We start from the raw sequence: 16,963 nt of genomic DNA on the forward strand, positions 1-16,963 counted from the left end.
GGGACTCGTTCAAAAGGCAGAAAAAAGTCTTTTCTTCTGTGGTTTCTCTTGAATTGTCATAGAACTTTTTACTTTCTACTTAATGCCATGTCTCTCAAGCATGAGGATACTTTCCACGTGAGCATAGTGCCTCATAGGTACTTGGAGTCAGCCTCCTGATGCAGCCCTAGGATTCATGGGACTAACCCTAACTCTCACCTTGCCTGTGTCCAGGCCCCTGCTGGAGTGGAGGGTGGCAGTGGTAACTGGACAGGAGCAGCCAAGAGCCCAATTCTGGAAGGGAGGGAGATGGGGGGAGGCCGAGAAAGACAGGATGGCGTGTAAGCAAAGGCTTGAAGCCCCTGACTCATGATCCATTGTCCCATTAAACTTCACTTACAAAGCACATATCCAAACATAAAATTATTAATAATTTCAAGACCGCAGCCACAGAACATTCATTAAACTCTACATCACCTTCTGATTGGAGAACACTCTGTAACTCTTGTGATTGCAGAGCCATGAAGGTAGCCCTGCTTGTGGGACATATTCCTTGAACTAGGCTATAGCTGCCCTCGCTCCTTCAGTTCACTTGCTTGGTCTCAGATAATAGATGACAACAAATAAGCCAGAATTGGACACTGTGAGGCTTTAGTTAAAAAATGAATTTAGACCAAAGCAAAAGGCTAAACCTCTTTTGGAAACCAAATAATTGATGAAAGCAGAAAATGGGTGATACCATGAGACTACCTCTTATAAACTGTGCGTAGAGAACTATGCATTCATCTCACAAATAGGACAGTGTTCTAGAGAAGAGCACAGTAAACAGCAGGGTCCATCAGGCTTTGAGAATAGCTGGAGGTAAATCCTCCCCTGCCCCTTAATCTTTTTACTAGTAAGCATACAATCAGGTACCCCTGGGCCAACCTCCCAACTGGTAGAGGTGGAGTCAGTAAGGGGTAATGAGAGTGTTCACATAGGTTTAAACATTTTTTGAATGAGTTGTCGAAATTTCAGATTCCTCATAAAATTTGGATTTCAGCTTATCCATAAAAAATCAGAAGTTTTGTCAATATTGACCACAGTCAGAGTACCTACTTCTTATCCTCTTCTGGAGCCAGTGTGAACACTGTGAACCATTCCCTTTTCTCAGAGCTAAGGATGACGTTGCTCTTAATCACTGCATTCCACTGCTTTTTTAAAAAGAGAAATATTAATTTTTATTTCTCTATCAAATGTGGGGAGGAGAAAGTCATAAAGAGGAACATGATTTTCTTACAGTCCCTTCAATTTGCTTATTTGCATTACCTCTCTGGCATCAGAACAGAAAATTGATTTTGAGACCTTGGCTTTGCACTTCACTCACCTTATTTTACCCTTTGCTCATAGGTTCTCTACTTCATACTACCCTTTTTCCTTTTTCTGCTCTTTTCCTATTATATTTATTCTTCTAACTGAGGCTTCTCCTTCCTCTCTCTGTTCCTATACCCTTTCTTCCTTTTCTCTTTCTTCCCATTTTCTCACCCATTCCTCTTCCTCGAGGATCTTATACTACCTCATTTATATATAGATAGATAGGTATAGATATAGATAATATATATATTTATATATGTGTGTATATTTATGTTATATATATATTAATACAAGCTGTGTAGCTGTATAAGAGAAAGAGTGAGAAAGGTAAAACTATTCTTAATATTTTGGCATCTTCTGGAGTCTGTTGGAATCTGGGCAATTTACTGAAGAACAATAAAATCATCAAGAAAAAAGATAAATGACATAGTCATTTCTTAATATTTTGTCCCTAGGTTTTATTGTTTCTAAGAAAGTTTCGAACACTGTAGCCACTGATTTAGAAAACTCTCTTTTTTTATATACTGACTTGTATCTAGAGATTGAGTTACTAAGTATCAGTGAGCTAGCTGGGTATGCTTCACTGATCCTGGTTGTTGTTCAATCCTGTACGCATTAGCAGATCCACACCATAAATAAAGGTCAAAATACTTATTTGATTCTATTTTGGATCAGCAGGCAATTTGAAGATTAGAGGATTGGGATAATGTGGTAGTTGCCTGAATACTATGCTAGCAGCTGACTAAATGAAAACTTTTTGATAGAACTAGATCTAATAGTATTATGGAAGCACAATAGGTATTAATAAATAATAGATTTTGTCTTTTTATTATTAAGTCAAATACTAACACTAAACAGTGTCTTCAAAAGCATATAGCATTCTACTTACAGAATTAGTTCAAAACTCCACTGTGAGTTTAGATAAGTCCTTTCTCCTTGAAGTCCTCTTTAAAAATATATATATAAAATGAGGATAAAAATCCAATATCACAAAGTTATTATGAATATCAAATAAGATAATGACTATAAAAATACTTAGCACAGTGAATCAACAGTAATAAGTTCATACTAAACATTAGTACAGAAGAAAATAAAATGTCGTTATCCCCTGAAGACATCTGTATTTGATTGAGGCAGGAAAAAAAATGCCTCTGTGTTTACTTCTCAGTTTTTTTGTATTTTGCCATCCTTCTTGTTTTTTAAATGGTTTATTTATTAAAATCACTACCATCATCGTTAAGCTGGTGACCAAGCAAACAATCAAGCTTTTCTTAAAACAACAAACAAATACGTGCATAAGTCCTTATATGATTTTTCTTTTTGCACACACACATACAAAAAATCACTTTTATCCCTCTTCCCCAGATCTCTAAGTGAAGTTGCTATTTGTTTCATAAGCTTTTAGAGATTTATATAGATTCAAAGATTTATATAGATTCAGCAATTATGTTTAGAGAGAAATTAGATATGAAAACTCTGAACACACTAAGGGTAAATTTGCTATTTTATTTATATTTTTCTCTCTAATATGTGTCTGGCACAAAATAGGAATTTAGACATTTTTTGAATCAATAAAATAAACAATTAATAAAAGGTATCACACTTTTAAAAAAGTAAGGTATTGAAAAGTAAGTTATCCAAGTATAAAAAGTGTTCAAAGGCCCTGTGTGTGCATTATCTGTGTGTGTGTCTACATACACATAATTTATTTTTCAAATGCCTTTTTAGGTATCACTCATTTAAAAAAATAAATAATACCCAAACAAGTAGCTGAAAATATTGCCTTTAAAATATCTCAAAACAAAATAAGTGTGGAAAAAATTTCCCTATAGGGGAAAAAACCCCCAAAAACCTGTGTTCTCCCTTTATTTAATGTAAAATTATTGCTGAAAAGCAGCTGTCTAGCATCATTCCCCAGCCCCATCTGATCTAGGTGGAAATTTTTCACTAGTTGTAGCTGATGCCTAAATGTCAATGGTTCTTATTATCATTTTGAATGGAATGCATTTATCCATTCTTTCCTTCCACAAACATTTGTTTAAAATCCACTATGTGATACCTAGTATATTAAATAAGATTACAATAAGATTATAAGCAATATAGAAATATATAATTTGTCTTAAGCAATATACCCCAGTGCCTCCAGTTAATAACTGCAAATGTACTACAATATTGTATCAATTTCTTATGATCAGTATGAGAAAACTGTAAATGTAAAGCATTGCATTCAATAGTATACAATATACAGTTTTTGTGATAAATACAGACATCCTAGTAGAATCTGTTAGTGACAATATTTTATCTCAGGTGGTGGTTTTCTGGTTTGAATTCAATGGATACTTTATATGTTAAACAATTATGATAATTGGCTCAGAAACTAATATGACTGAAAGACTCTGAACATAGAAGTAACACTTTTTCATTATAGCTATTAGGAAAACACTCTGGAGATTATGCATTTATGTGTATGAGTTTTTCTCATCAAAATTTTCTAAAATTTCATTACGAAAATTTTCAAACATGCTGAAAAAAGGAATGAATTTTATAGTACACGTATACCCATATTTACATATACCCACTATTAATATTTTACTATACTTGCTTTATTATTTATCCTTCCATCTACGTATAGTCAATCCTTCCTTTTATATCAGTATATTTCAAAAAATATTTGTAGACATAGAGTACACTTCCTCATAAAAGCTTTAACATGTATATAATCACTTTAAGGTCAATATTTATTAACAACTTATTTTAAAATAAAATGTCCATATAATAAACTACACAAACCTTAAGTGTATTACTTCATGAATTTTGACACCTGTGCAGTCCAATCGCCTATCAAGGTACAGGACATTACCATTACACAAGAAAAGCCCTCATACTTTTTTTCTTTTTTTTAACATCTTTATTGGAGTATAATTGCTTTACAATGGTGTGTTAGTTTCTGCTGTATAACAAAGTGAATCACTTATACATATACATATGTCCCCATATCTCTTCCCTCTTGCATCTCCCTCCCTCCCACCCTCCCTATCCCACCCCTCTAGGTGGTCACAAAGCACCGAGCTGATCTCCCTGTGCTATGCAGCTGCTTCCCACTAGCTATCTATTTTACGTTTGGTAGTGTATATGTGTCCATGCCACTCTCTCACTTTGTCCCAACTTACCCTTCCCCCTCCCCGTATCCTCAAGTCCATTCTCTAGTAGGTCTGCATCTTTATTCCCATCTTGCCCCTAGGTTCTTCATGACCTTTTTTTTCCATATATATGTGTGAGCATACGGTATTTGTTTTTCTCTTTCTGACTTACTTCACTCTGTATGACATACTCTAGGTCCATCCACCTCACTACAAATAACTCAGTTTCGTTCCTTTTTATGGCTGAGTTATATTCCATTGTATATATGTGCCATATCTTCTTTATCCATTCATCTGTCGATGGACACTTAGGTTGCTTCCATGTCCTGGCTATTGTAAATAGAGCTGCAATGAACATTTTGGTATGTGACTCTTTTTGAATTATGGTTTTCTCAGGGTATATGCCCAGTAATGGGATGGCTGGGTCGTATGGTAGTTCTATTTTTAGTTTTTTAAAGAACCTCCATACTGTTCTCCATAGTAGCTGTATCAATTTACATTCCCACCAACAGTGCAAAAGGGTTCCCTTTTCTCCACACCCTCTCCAGCATTTATTGTTTGTAGATTTTTTGCTGATGGCCATTCTGACAGGTGTGAGATGATACCTCATTGTAGTTTTGATTTGCATTTCTGTAATGATTAATGATGTTGAGCATTCCTTTATGTATTTGTTGGCAATCTGTATATCTTCTTTGGAGAAATATCTATTTAGGTCTTCTGCCCATTTTTGGACTGGGTTGTTTGTTTTTTTGATATTGAGCTGCATGAGATGCTTGTAAATTTTGGAGATTAATCCTTTGTCAGTTGCTTCATTTGCAAATATTTTCTCCCATTCAGAGGGTTGTCTTTTCGTCTTGTTTATGGTTTCCTTTGCTGTGCAAAAGCTTTTAAGTTTCATTAGGTCCCATTTGTTTATTTGTGTTTTTATTTCCATTTCTCTAGGAGGTGGGTCAAAAAGGATCTTGCTGTGATTTATGTCATAGAGTGTTCTGCCTATGTTTTCCTCTAAGAGTTTGATGGTATCTGGCCTTACATTTAGATCTTTAATCCATTTTGAGTTTATTTTTGTGTATGGTGTTAGGAAGTGTTCTAATTTCATTCTTTTACATGTAGCTGTCCAGTTTTCCCAGCACCACTTATTGAAGAGGCTGTCTTTTCTCCATTGTATATTCTAGCCCCTTTATCAAAGATAAGGTGACCATATGTGTGTGGGTTTTTCTCTGGGCTTTCTAGCCTGTTCCATTGATCTATATTTCTTTTTCTGTGCCAGTAAAAAACTGTCTTGATTACTGTAGCTTTGTAGTATAGTCTGAAGTCAGGGAGCCTGATTCCTCCAGCTCCGTTTTCTTTCTCAAGATTGCTTTGGCTATTGGGGTCTTTTGTGTTTCCATACAAATTGTGAAATTTTTTGTTCTCGTTCTGTGAAAAATGCCATTGGTAGTTTGATAGGGATTACATTGAATCTGTAGATTGCTTTGGATAGTACATTTTCACAATGTTGATTCTTCCAATCCAAGAACATGGTATATCTCTCCATATATTTGTATCATCTTTAATTTCTTTCATCAGTATCATATAATTTTCTGCATACAGGTCTTTTGTTTCCTTAGGTAGGTTTATTCCTAGGTATTTTATTCTTTTTGTTGCAGTGGTAAATGGGAGTGTTTTCTTAATTTCACTTTCAGATTTTTCATCATTGTATAGGCATGCAAGAGATTTCTGTGCATTAAATTTGTATCCTGCTACTTTACCAAATTCATTGATTAGCTCTAGTAGTTTTCTGGGAGCATCTTTAGGATTCTCTACGTATAGTATCATGTCATCTGCAAACAGTGACAGCTTTACTTCTTCTTTTCCAGTTTGGATTCCTTTTATTTCTTTTTCTTCTCTGATTGCTGTGGCTAAAACTTCCAAAACTATGTTGAATAATAGTGGTGAGAGAGGGCAACCTTGTCTTGTTCCTGATCTTAGGGCAAATGGTTTCAGTTTTTCACCATTGAGGATGATGTTGACTGTGGGTGTGTCATATATGGCCTTTATTATGTTGAAGAAGGTTCCCTCTATGCCTACTTTCCAGAGGGTTTTTATCATAAATGAGTGTTGAATTTTGTCAAAAGCTTTCTCTGCATCTATTGAGATGATCATATGGTTTTTCTCCTTCAATTTGTTAATATGGTGTATCACGTTGATTGATTTGCATATATTGAAGAATCCTTGCATTCCTGGGATAAACCCCACTTGACCATAGTGTATGATCCTTTTAATGTGCTGTTGGATTCTGTTTGCTAGTATTTTGTTGAGGAGTTTTGCATCTATGTTCATCAGTGATATTGGCCTGTAGTTTTCTTTCTTTGTGACATCTTTGTCTGGTTTTGCTATCAGGGTGATGGTGGCCTCCTAGAATGAGTTTGGGAGTGTTCCTCCCTCTGCTATATTTTGGAAGAGTTTGAGAAGGATAGTGTTAGCTCCTCTCTAAATGTTTGATAGAATTCGCCTGTGAAGCCATCTGGTCCTGGGCTTTTGTTTGTTGGAAGATTTTTCATCACAGTTTCAATTTCAGTGCTTGTGATTGGTCTGCTCATATTTTCTATTTCTTCCTGTTTCAGTTCAGAAGGTTTTGCATTTCTAAGAATTTGTCCATTTCCTCCAGGTTGTTTATTTTATTGGCATAGAGTTTCTTGTAGTAATCTCTCATGATCGTTTGTATTTCTGCAGTGTCAGTTGTTACTTCTCCTTTTTCATTTCTAATTCTACTGATTTGAATCTTCTCCCTTTTTTTCTTGATAAGTCTGGCTAATGGTTTATCAATTTTGTTTATCTTCTCAAATAACCAACTTTTAGTTTTATTGATCTTTGCTATCATTTCCTTCATTTCTTTTTCATTTATTTCTGATCTGATCTTTATGATTTCTTTCCTTCTGCTAACTTTGGGTTTTTTTTGTTCTTCTTTCTCTAATTGCTTTAGGTGTAAGGTTAGGTTGTTTATTTGAGATCTTTCTTGTTTCTTAAAGTAGGATTGTATTGCTATAAACTTCCCTATTATAACTGCTTTTGCTGCATCCCATAGGTTCTTGGTCGTCGTGTTTTCATTGCCATTTGTTTCTAGGTATTTTTTGATTTCCTCTTTGATTTTTTCAGTGATCTCTTGGTTATTAAGTAGTGTGTTGTTTAGCCTCCATGTGTTTGTATTTCTTACAGATTTTTTTCCCCTGTAATTGATATCTAGTCTCATAGCATTGTGGTCGGAAAAGATACTTGATACGATTTCAATTTGCTTAAATTTACCAAGGCTTGATTTGTGACCCAAGATATGATCTATCCTGGAGTATGTTCCATGAGCACTTGAGAAGAATGTGTATTCCGTTGTGTTTGGATGGAATGTCCTATAAATACCAATTAAGTGCATCTTGTTTAATGTATCATTTAAAGCTTGTGTTTCCTTATTTATTTTCCTTTTGGATGATCTGTCCATTGGTGAAAGTGGGGTGTTAAAGTCCTCCACTATTATTATGTTACTGTCGATTTCCCCTTTTATGGCTGTTCGTATTTGCCTTATGTATTGAGCTGCTCCTATGTTGGGTGCATAAATATTTACCATTGTTATATCTTCTTCTTTGATTGATCCCTTGATCATTATGTAGTTTTCTTCTTTGTCTCTTGTAATAGTCTTTGTTTTAAAGTCTATTTTGTCTGATATGAGAATTGCTACTCCAGCTTTCTTTTGATTTCCATTTGCATGGAATATCTTTTCCCATCCCCTCACTTTCAGTCTATATGTGTCCCTAGGTCTGAAGTGGGTCTCTTGTAGACAGCATATGTACGGGTCTTGTTTTGTATCCATTCAGGCAATCTATGTCTTTTGGTTGGAGCATTTAATCCATTTACATTCAAGGTAATTATCGATATGTATGTTCCTATTCCCATTTTCTTAATTGTTTTGGGTTTATTATTGTAGGTCTTTTCCTTCTCTTGTATTTCCTGCCTAGAGAAGTTCCTTTAGCATTTGTTGTAAAGCTGGTTTGGTGGTGCTGAATTCTCTTAGCTTTTGCTTCTTTGTAAAGGGTTTAATTTCCCCTGTCAAATCTGAATGAGATCCTTGCCTGTTAGAGTAATCTTGGTTGTAGTTTCTTCTTCTTCATCACTTTAAATAAGTCCTGCCACTCCCTTCTCTCTTGCAGAGTTTCTGCTGAAAGATCAGCTGTTAACCTTATGGGGATTCCCTTATGTGTTATTTCTTGTTTTTCCCTTGCTGCTTTTAATATTTGTTAATTGTATTTAATTTTTGATAGTTTGATTAATATATGTCTTGACGTGTTTCTCCTTGGATTTATCCTGTATGGGACTCTCTGTGGTTCCTGGACTTGATTAACTATTTCCTTTCCCATATTAGGGACGTTTTCACCTATAATCTCTTCAAATATTTTCTCAGTCCTTTTCTTTTTCTCTTCTTCTTCTGGGACCCCTATAATTCAAATGTTGGTGCATTTAATGTTGTCCCAGAGGTCTCTGAGACTGTCCTCAATTCTTTTCATTCTTTTTTCTTTATTCTGCTCTGCAGTAGTTATTTCCACTATTTTATCCTCCAGGTCACTTGTCCGTTCTTCTGCCTCAGTTATTCTGCTATTGATCCCTTCTAGAGAATTTTTAATTTCATATATTGTGTTTTTCATCACTGTTTGTTTGCTCTTTAGTTCTTCTAGGTCCTTGTTAAACATTTCTTGTATTTTCTCCATTCTATTTCCAAGGTTTTGGATCATCTTTACTATCATTATTCTGAATTCTTTTTCAGGTAGACTGCCTATTTTCTCATTTGTTAGGTTTGGTGCGTTTTTGCCTTGCTCCTTCATCTGCTGTGTGTTTCTCTGTCTTCTCATTTTGCTTAACTTATTATGTTTGGGGTCTCCTTTTCGTAGGCTGCAGGTTCGTGGTTCCCGCTGTTTTTGGTGTCTCTCTCCAGTGGCTAAGGTTGGTTCAGTGTGTTGTGTAGGCTTCCTGGTGGAGGGGACTAGTGCCTGTGTTCTGGTGGATGAGGCTGGATCTTGTCTTTCTGGTGGGCAGGTCCATGTCTGGTGGTGTGTTTTGGGGTGTCTGTGGCCTTATTACGATTTTAGGCAGCCTCTCTGCTAATGGATGGAGTTGTGTTCGTGTCTTGCTAGTTGTTTGCCATAGGGTGTCCAGCACTGTAGCTTGCTGGTCGTTGAGTGGAAGTGGGTCTTGGCACTGAGATGGAGATCTCTGGGAGATTTTCACCGTTTGATATTATGTGGAGCTGGGAGGTCTCTTTGGACCAGTGTCCTGAACTTGGCTCTCCACGTCAGTGGCACAGCCCTGATGCTTAGCTGGAGCACCAAGAGCCTGTCCACCACATGGCTCAGAATAAAAGGGAGGAAAAAAAGAAAGAAAGAAAGAAGAAAATAAAATAAATGTAAAATAAAATAATATAAAATTATTTAAAAAATTATTATTAAGAAAACAATTTTTTGAGTAATTAAAAAAAAAAAGGACAGACAGAACCCTAGGACAAATGGTAAAAGCAAAGCTATACAGACAAAATCAAACACAGAAGCATACATATACACACTCACAAAAAGAGAAAAAGGGAAAAATATATATATATCGTTGCTCCCAAAGTCCACCTCCTCCGTTTGGGATGATTCGTTGTCTATTCAGGTGTTCCACAGATGCAGGCACATCAAGTTGATTGTGGAGATTTAATCCGCTGCTCCTGAGGCTGCTGGGAGAGATTTCCCTTTCTCTTCTTTGTTCGCACATCTCCTGGGGTTCAGCTTTGGATTTGGACCCGCCTCTGCGTGTAGGTCTCCTGAGGGTGTCTCTTCTTCGCTCAGACAGGACGGGGTTAAAGGAGCAGCTGATTCGGGGACTCTGGCTCACTCAGGCCGGGGGGGAGGGAAGGGTATGGAATGCAGGGCAAGCCTGCGGCGGCAGAGGCCGGCGTGACGTTACAGCAGCCTGAGGCGCGCCGTGCCTTCTCCCAGGGAAGCTGTCCCTGGATCACGGAACCCTGGTGCTGGCAGGCTGCTCAGGCTCCCGGGAGGGGAGGTGTGAATAGCGACCTGTGCTTGCACACAGGCTTCTTGGTGCCTGCAGCAGCAACCTTAGCGTCTCATGCCCGTCTCTGGGGTCCGCGCTGATAGCCGCGGCTCGCGCCAGTCTCTGGAGTTCGTTTAGGTGGCGCTCTGAATCCCCTCTCCTCGCGCACCAGGAAACAAAGAGGCAAGACAAAGTCTCTTGCCTCTTCGGCAGCTCCAGACTTTTCCCCGGACTCCCTCCCGGCTAGCTGTGGCGCGCTAGCCCCTTCAGGCTGTGTTCACACAGCCAACCCCAGTCCTCTCCCTGGGATCCGACCTCCGAAGCCCGAGCCTCAGCTCCCAGCCCCCGCCCGCCCCGGCGGGTGAGCAGACAAGCCTCTCGGGCTGGAGAGTGCTGGTCGGCACCGCTCCTCCGTGCGGGAACCTCTCCGCTTTGCCCTCCGCACCCCTGTGGCTGCGCTCTCCTCCGTGGCTCCGAAGCTTCCCCCCTCTGCCACCCGCAGTCTCCGCCCGCGAAGGGGCTTCCTAGTGCGTGGAAACCTTTCCTCCTTCACAGCTCCCTCCCACTGGTGCAGGTCCCGTCCCTATTCTTTTGTCTCTGTTTTTTCTTTTTTCTTTTGCCCTACCCAGGTACGTGGGGGAGTTTCTTGCCTTTTGGGAGGTCTGAGGTCTTCTGCCAGCGTTCAGTAGGTGTTCTGTAGGAGCTGTTCCACATGCAGATGTATTTCTGATGTATTTGTGGGGAGGAAAGTGATCTCCGCCTCTTACTCTCCTGCCATCTTGAAGCTCCTGTCCCCTCATACTTTTTTATAGTCAGTCTCCTCCCCCATCAAACCCCAGATGCAACCACAATCCTGATTAATTTCACCTCTTTTAGAACTCCATATAAATGAAACCATACTACAGGTACTGTTTTGTGTAACCTTCTTTCATTTAGCATGGTTTCTTGAGATTTTTACATGCTACTGTGTTTATTGATAGTATCTTCATTTTTATTGCTGAGCAGTTTTCCATCATATGAATATGCCTTACTTTTTTAATCCATTCTGTTGATGGCAACTTGGGAAGTTTTCAGTTTTTACCGATTTTACTCAAATCTTCTATGAGCTTTCTTGACGGTGCATACATATGTTCTTACTGCTCTTGGGTAAATACTTAGGATTGCAGTTGTGGGGTCATATGACAGAGGTATCTTTAGGTTTATAAGACACTGTCAGATATTTTTCTCAAAATGATTATAACTTCTAGTTTTATTTTCTTGTTAAGTTCTAATTTAGAAATTAAATTTTCCTACTTATTCCCTGGTAAAGGAGAGGTCCACAGGAAAAATAAGGCATTACACAGCAGGATGACTCTGGCAGTAAAGCCAGTCCTTTTAAACCAAGAGGGAGGGGATATGGGGATATATGTATACATATAGCTGATTCACTTTGCTATACAGCAGAAACTAACACAACATTGTAAAGCAATTATACTCCAATAAAGATGTTAAAAAAAAAAAAAAAGCCAGCCAAGGCATTAAGAAATATACCTCCACTGATGATGCCTGAGATTTTGGCTTTCACAGTTTGAACAGTGGGCACCATTTACTTGGTGAGATGGGGAAGACAGGTTTGACATGGGAGTAATCAAAACAAAAAAAGTCAACTTCATAGAAACAGTAGAATGGTGGTTGCCATGGGCTGGGGGTAAGGGAAATGGGAAGATGTTGGTCGAAGGGTACAAACTTTCAGTTATAAGATGAATATATTTTGCAGATCTAATGTATAGCATGGTGACTATAGTTAATATACTATTATATTGTATACTTCAAATTTGCTAAAAGAGTAGATCTTAAGCATTCTAACTACCAAAAAAAGGTAACTATATGAGGTGATGGATGTGTTAATTAACTTGGTTGTGGTAAATATTTCACAATGCATATGTATATCAAATTATCATGCTGTACACTCTAAATATATATAATTTTCATTTGTCAAGTATACCTCAATAAAGTTGGAGGGAAAAAAGGTAAAAAAAAAAAAAAAGATGCACAAAGACTGAAAGCGAACAATTTTATACAAAAGTAAGTACATGTTATTTTTAAGAGGTATTTAATTTGAAATCACTATGTAGAATACTCTAGAATCTTATTTAAAATAATATAGCCTTTATTCCTATAAAGACAAATAAAGCATAACAGCATTTCTTTAATTACATTTACTTAAGTGTTGGACATCATTATGTACTCTTTTGAACCAAACCTAATTTAAACCATAATTAAAATGAAATTTATTTTTAATATAGACTCAATGGCAGATATCAGTTTCCTAAGGTTGCCCTAGCAAACTACTAGATTATGTAACTTAAAACAACAGAAATGTATTGTCTCACAGTTCTGAAGGCTTAGAAATCTCAAATCAAGGCAATGGCAGGACCATGTTGTTTCTGAAACCTGTAGGGGAAAATTTTTCCGGGCCTCTCTCCTACTTTCTGGTGGTTTGCCAACAATCCTCAGCATCCCTTGGCAGCTTTAGCACTTCAGTCTTTGCCCCTGTTTCACATGGTAGTCTCTCCTAACGCATTTGTGTCTCTTCTCTTCTTATAAGAACACCAGTCCTATTGTGTTATGGCTCACCTAATGACTTCTTCTTAACTTGATTAAATCTGCAAAAACTTTATTTCAAAATAAGGTCACTTTCATGGTTACTAGTGGTTAAGACTTCTCCATATCTGTTTAGGGGTCACAATTCACCTCATAACATAAACCATAAGATATTTGATTTATTTCCCATTGTGGATAGGTGTGATATGGTGACAATATTTAAATTTTAGTCATTTTCTTCTTAAATATCTGAGGATGTTTGATGATGCAGAAATGATTTGACTGTTGGAATAAGTATATATTTTGCATTTTGAATAGAAGATTTTTTTTATCTTGTTAGTCTAATAGCTTTAGAAGCAATCATATAGAAAGTAGATTACAGAAATGACTGTTTCCTTCAAGCTCTTACATAAAAACACCAAAACCAATAACAACTCATTTCACAAAATTAGCAAAACATTACTCACTGAAAAATATCAGCTTAAAGAGTGAACTTGTACAACTCTGCATCAAGAAAGCCTTTTTGCCAACAAAAAATATTTGGGATAGCTGGAGAACAACTTCTATTTTTTTTTTTAATATGATACACTCAAAGATTGTGCTTATTAGCTATAGTTCTAGCAAAGCCATTCATTTTCTCTCTTGCTTCAGACTAATGGAAGTTTCACATCAAGAAGATATGAAAGCTCCTAAAAGTACTTAAATTCCATAAGGAAATAGAACTTCCTCACCTTGTGTCATTTTGAGACATTAACCTATTATCAACTCAAGTTTTACTTGCAATGCTCACCATCTGTTCTAGTAGATAGAAAAAACATGACAGACATATAGAAATCAAGAGAGAAAGAGAAAGAGAGAAGATATTGGTTTCAAGCAATGTAACAAAGCATAAACTACAAAATTCTAAAGTAATTAATCCTTTGAAAATAATTGTGTTCTAGCAAAAGTGAAAAAGAAAATATACTAATTACCTGTGAATCTTGGGCAACATTATAAGTTCAAGACAGAATATATTTTTTTTGTTCTGTGTACAGAGGGTAAAAATGTAATAGCCTGCATTACAATATGCAGAAACTGAGGGTCAGCGTTATCTAAGGTGACATAGCTAGATAAGGCCAGAGACTTGAATTTGATTGATTTCTTTTAAAACTCTGAAGGTTAGTAATTTTACTTTAAAAAAAAATTCATACTTTAACCATTCTCCAGAGTTTATCTACAAGGCTTAGTTTTAAGTCCCAGCTGTATAAAAGACTGAGTCAAAGTAGAGAGAAGTGTTAATAATATCTTCAAATGCAATTCTATCATAAGATTCTGATTTTATCTAATCCTATGGTCACAGTGCAGCTAGTGGTATCCTTTAAAGAATTAACAGTTTATAAGTGTGTGTAAGTAATTCCATTAGATTCTAAGTCTTGTATTTCAATTAGGAAATTCAGAGAAGCCAGCATGGTTTGTAGGCTGAAAGGTCAGAATACAGACGTAATCAATAAATAATACTAACAACTTAGAACATTTACCTTAAAAGAATAGGTATGCCGCATGGCCAAAGCAATCGTGTGAAAGAAAAACGGAGCTGGAGGAATCAGGCACCCTGACTTCAGACTATACTACAAAGCTACAGTAATCAAGACAGTATGGTACTGGCACAAAAACAGAAATATAGATCAATGGAACAGGATAGAAAGCCCAGAGATAAACCCACACACATATGGTCACCTTATCTTTGATAAAGGAGGTAAGAATATACAATGGAGAAAAGCACCCTCTTCAATAAGTGGAGCTGGGAAAACTGGACAGCTACATGTAAAAGAATGAAATGAGAACACTTCCTAACACCATACACAAAAATAAACTCAAAATGGATTAAAGACCTAAATGTAAGGCCAGACACTATAAAATTCTTAGAGGAAAACATAGGCAGAACACTCTATGACATACATCACAGCAAGATCCTTTTTGACCCACCTCCTAGAGGAATGGAAATAAAAGCAAAAATAAGCAAATGGGACCTAATGAAACGTAAAAGCTTTTGCACAGCAAAGGAAACCATAAACAAGACAAAAAGACAACCGTCAGAAAGAGAGAAAATATTTGCAAATGAAGCAACTGACAAAGGATTAATCTCCAAAATTTACAAGCAGCTCATGCAGCTCAATATCAAAAAAACAAACAACCCAATCCAAAAATGGGTAGAAGACCTAAATAAACATTTCTCCAAAGAAGATATACAGATTGCCAACAAACACATGAAAGAATGCTTAACATCATTAATCATTAGAGAAATGCAAATCAAAACTACAAAGAGATATCACCTCACACCAGTCAGAATAGCCATCATCAAAAAATCTACAAACAATAAATGCTACAGAGAGTGTAGAGAAAAGGGAACCCTCTTGCACTGTTAGTGGGAATGTAAATTGATACAGCCACTATGGAGAGCAGTATGGAGGTTCCTTCAAAAACTAAAAATAGAACTACCATACGACCCAGCAATCCCACTACTGGGCATATACCCAGAGAAAACCATAATTCAAAAAGAGTCGTGTACCCCAATGTTCATTGCAGCACTATTTACAATAGCCAGGACATGGAAGCAACCTAAGTGTCCATCGACAGATGAATGGATACAGAAGATGTGGCACATATATACAATGGAATATTACTCAGCCATAAAAAGAAACGAAATTGAGTTATTTGTAGTGAGGTGGATGGACCTAGAGACTGTCATACAGAGTGAAGTAAGTCAGAAAGAGAAAAACAAATACCATATGCTAACACATATATATGGAATCTTAAAAAAAAAAAATGGTTCTCATGAACCTAGGGGCAGGAAAGGAATAAAGACACAGATGTAGAGAATGGACTTGAGTACACGGGGAGGGAGAAGGGTAAGCTGGGTCGAAGTGAGAGAGTGGCTTGGAAATATATACACTACCAAATGTAAAATAGATAGCTAGTGGGAAGCAGCCACATAGCACAGGGAGATCAGCTCGGTGCTTTGTGACCACCTAGAGGGGTGGGATAGGGAGAGTGAGAGGGAGGGAGACGCAAGAGGGAAGAGATATGGGGATATATATATATGTATAGCTGATTCACTTTGTTATAAAGCAAAAACTAACACACCATTGTAAAGCAATTATAGTCCAATAAAGATGTTAAAAAAAAAATAGGATAGGTATGTACGTTTAAACTAAATTGTAAATTCTCCTGCCTTCATTTGTTATTAGAGCAATATAACTGAAATTAGTTCCACAAAGTAAGTGAGAGAATTAAAATGTTTGGAGTTACAATGAGAGTACTGGAAAAAGATGTGAGCAAAAAAAGGGAAGTAAAATTATTATCAGAAAACTAAGGAAAAAAAGTTTGAAGCTCTGTTCTATGAGCTGATGACAAAAGCTTGCACCTTCACAAAGTGAGAGGAGTTAAGCCCTCAACTCCTTTCCTCAGGGTAAAACTTGTCGTTGTTTCTCGGAATCTTGATCCCTTAGCTTTCATTCCCCATACCACCATCCCTCAAAAGAAACAGAGGTAGCAAAACTGTGTCAACTTTTGAGATCACTGGTTGGCTTGCAGTCTCCGATTTCCTAATCTTCTGAAAGCATAGAATAGATCAGGCTAGAAAAGTAAGTAAATAGCTAAACAAACAAAAAGACTTCCCCTGTTGCCTCTGTCCCACTGGCAATTTCCTACAAAACATAGATCCTTGTACAGCAGAGGCAATAAAATTCTCCTAAAGTTTATTTACAACTTGACTTTTTAAAAAAAAATGTTCAACTGTTTATGTGAACAGATGTGTCAAAGCTTATATTTATTTGAAGCGTTTTAGAAAACCTGCATTTATTAACTTATTTCAATTA

At 36.9% G+C, this 16,963-nt stretch overlaps 2 protein-coding genes across 7 annotated transcripts in view; both read left to right on the forward strand.

Annotated features, from left to right (window-relative positions):
• MGAT4C (MGAT4 family member C) overlaps nt 1–16,963 on the forward strand; it is an 828,975-nt gene that overhangs the window by 565,924 nt on the left and 246,088 nt on the right. The window lies entirely within an intron of this gene.
• RASSF9 (Ras association domain family member 9) overlaps nt 1–16,963 on the forward strand; it is a 417,955-nt gene that overhangs the window by 5,467 nt on the left and 395,525 nt on the right. The gene's annotated exons all lie outside the window — the stretch shown is intronic.

Source organism: Balaenoptera physalus (assembly GCF_965194825.1).
Source record: "Balaenoptera physalus genome assembly, chromosome: 13".
In the NCBI taxonomy this organism is placed as follows: domain Eukaryota; kingdom Metazoa; phylum Chordata; class Mammalia; order Artiodactyla; family Balaenopteridae; genus Balaenoptera; species Balaenoptera physalus.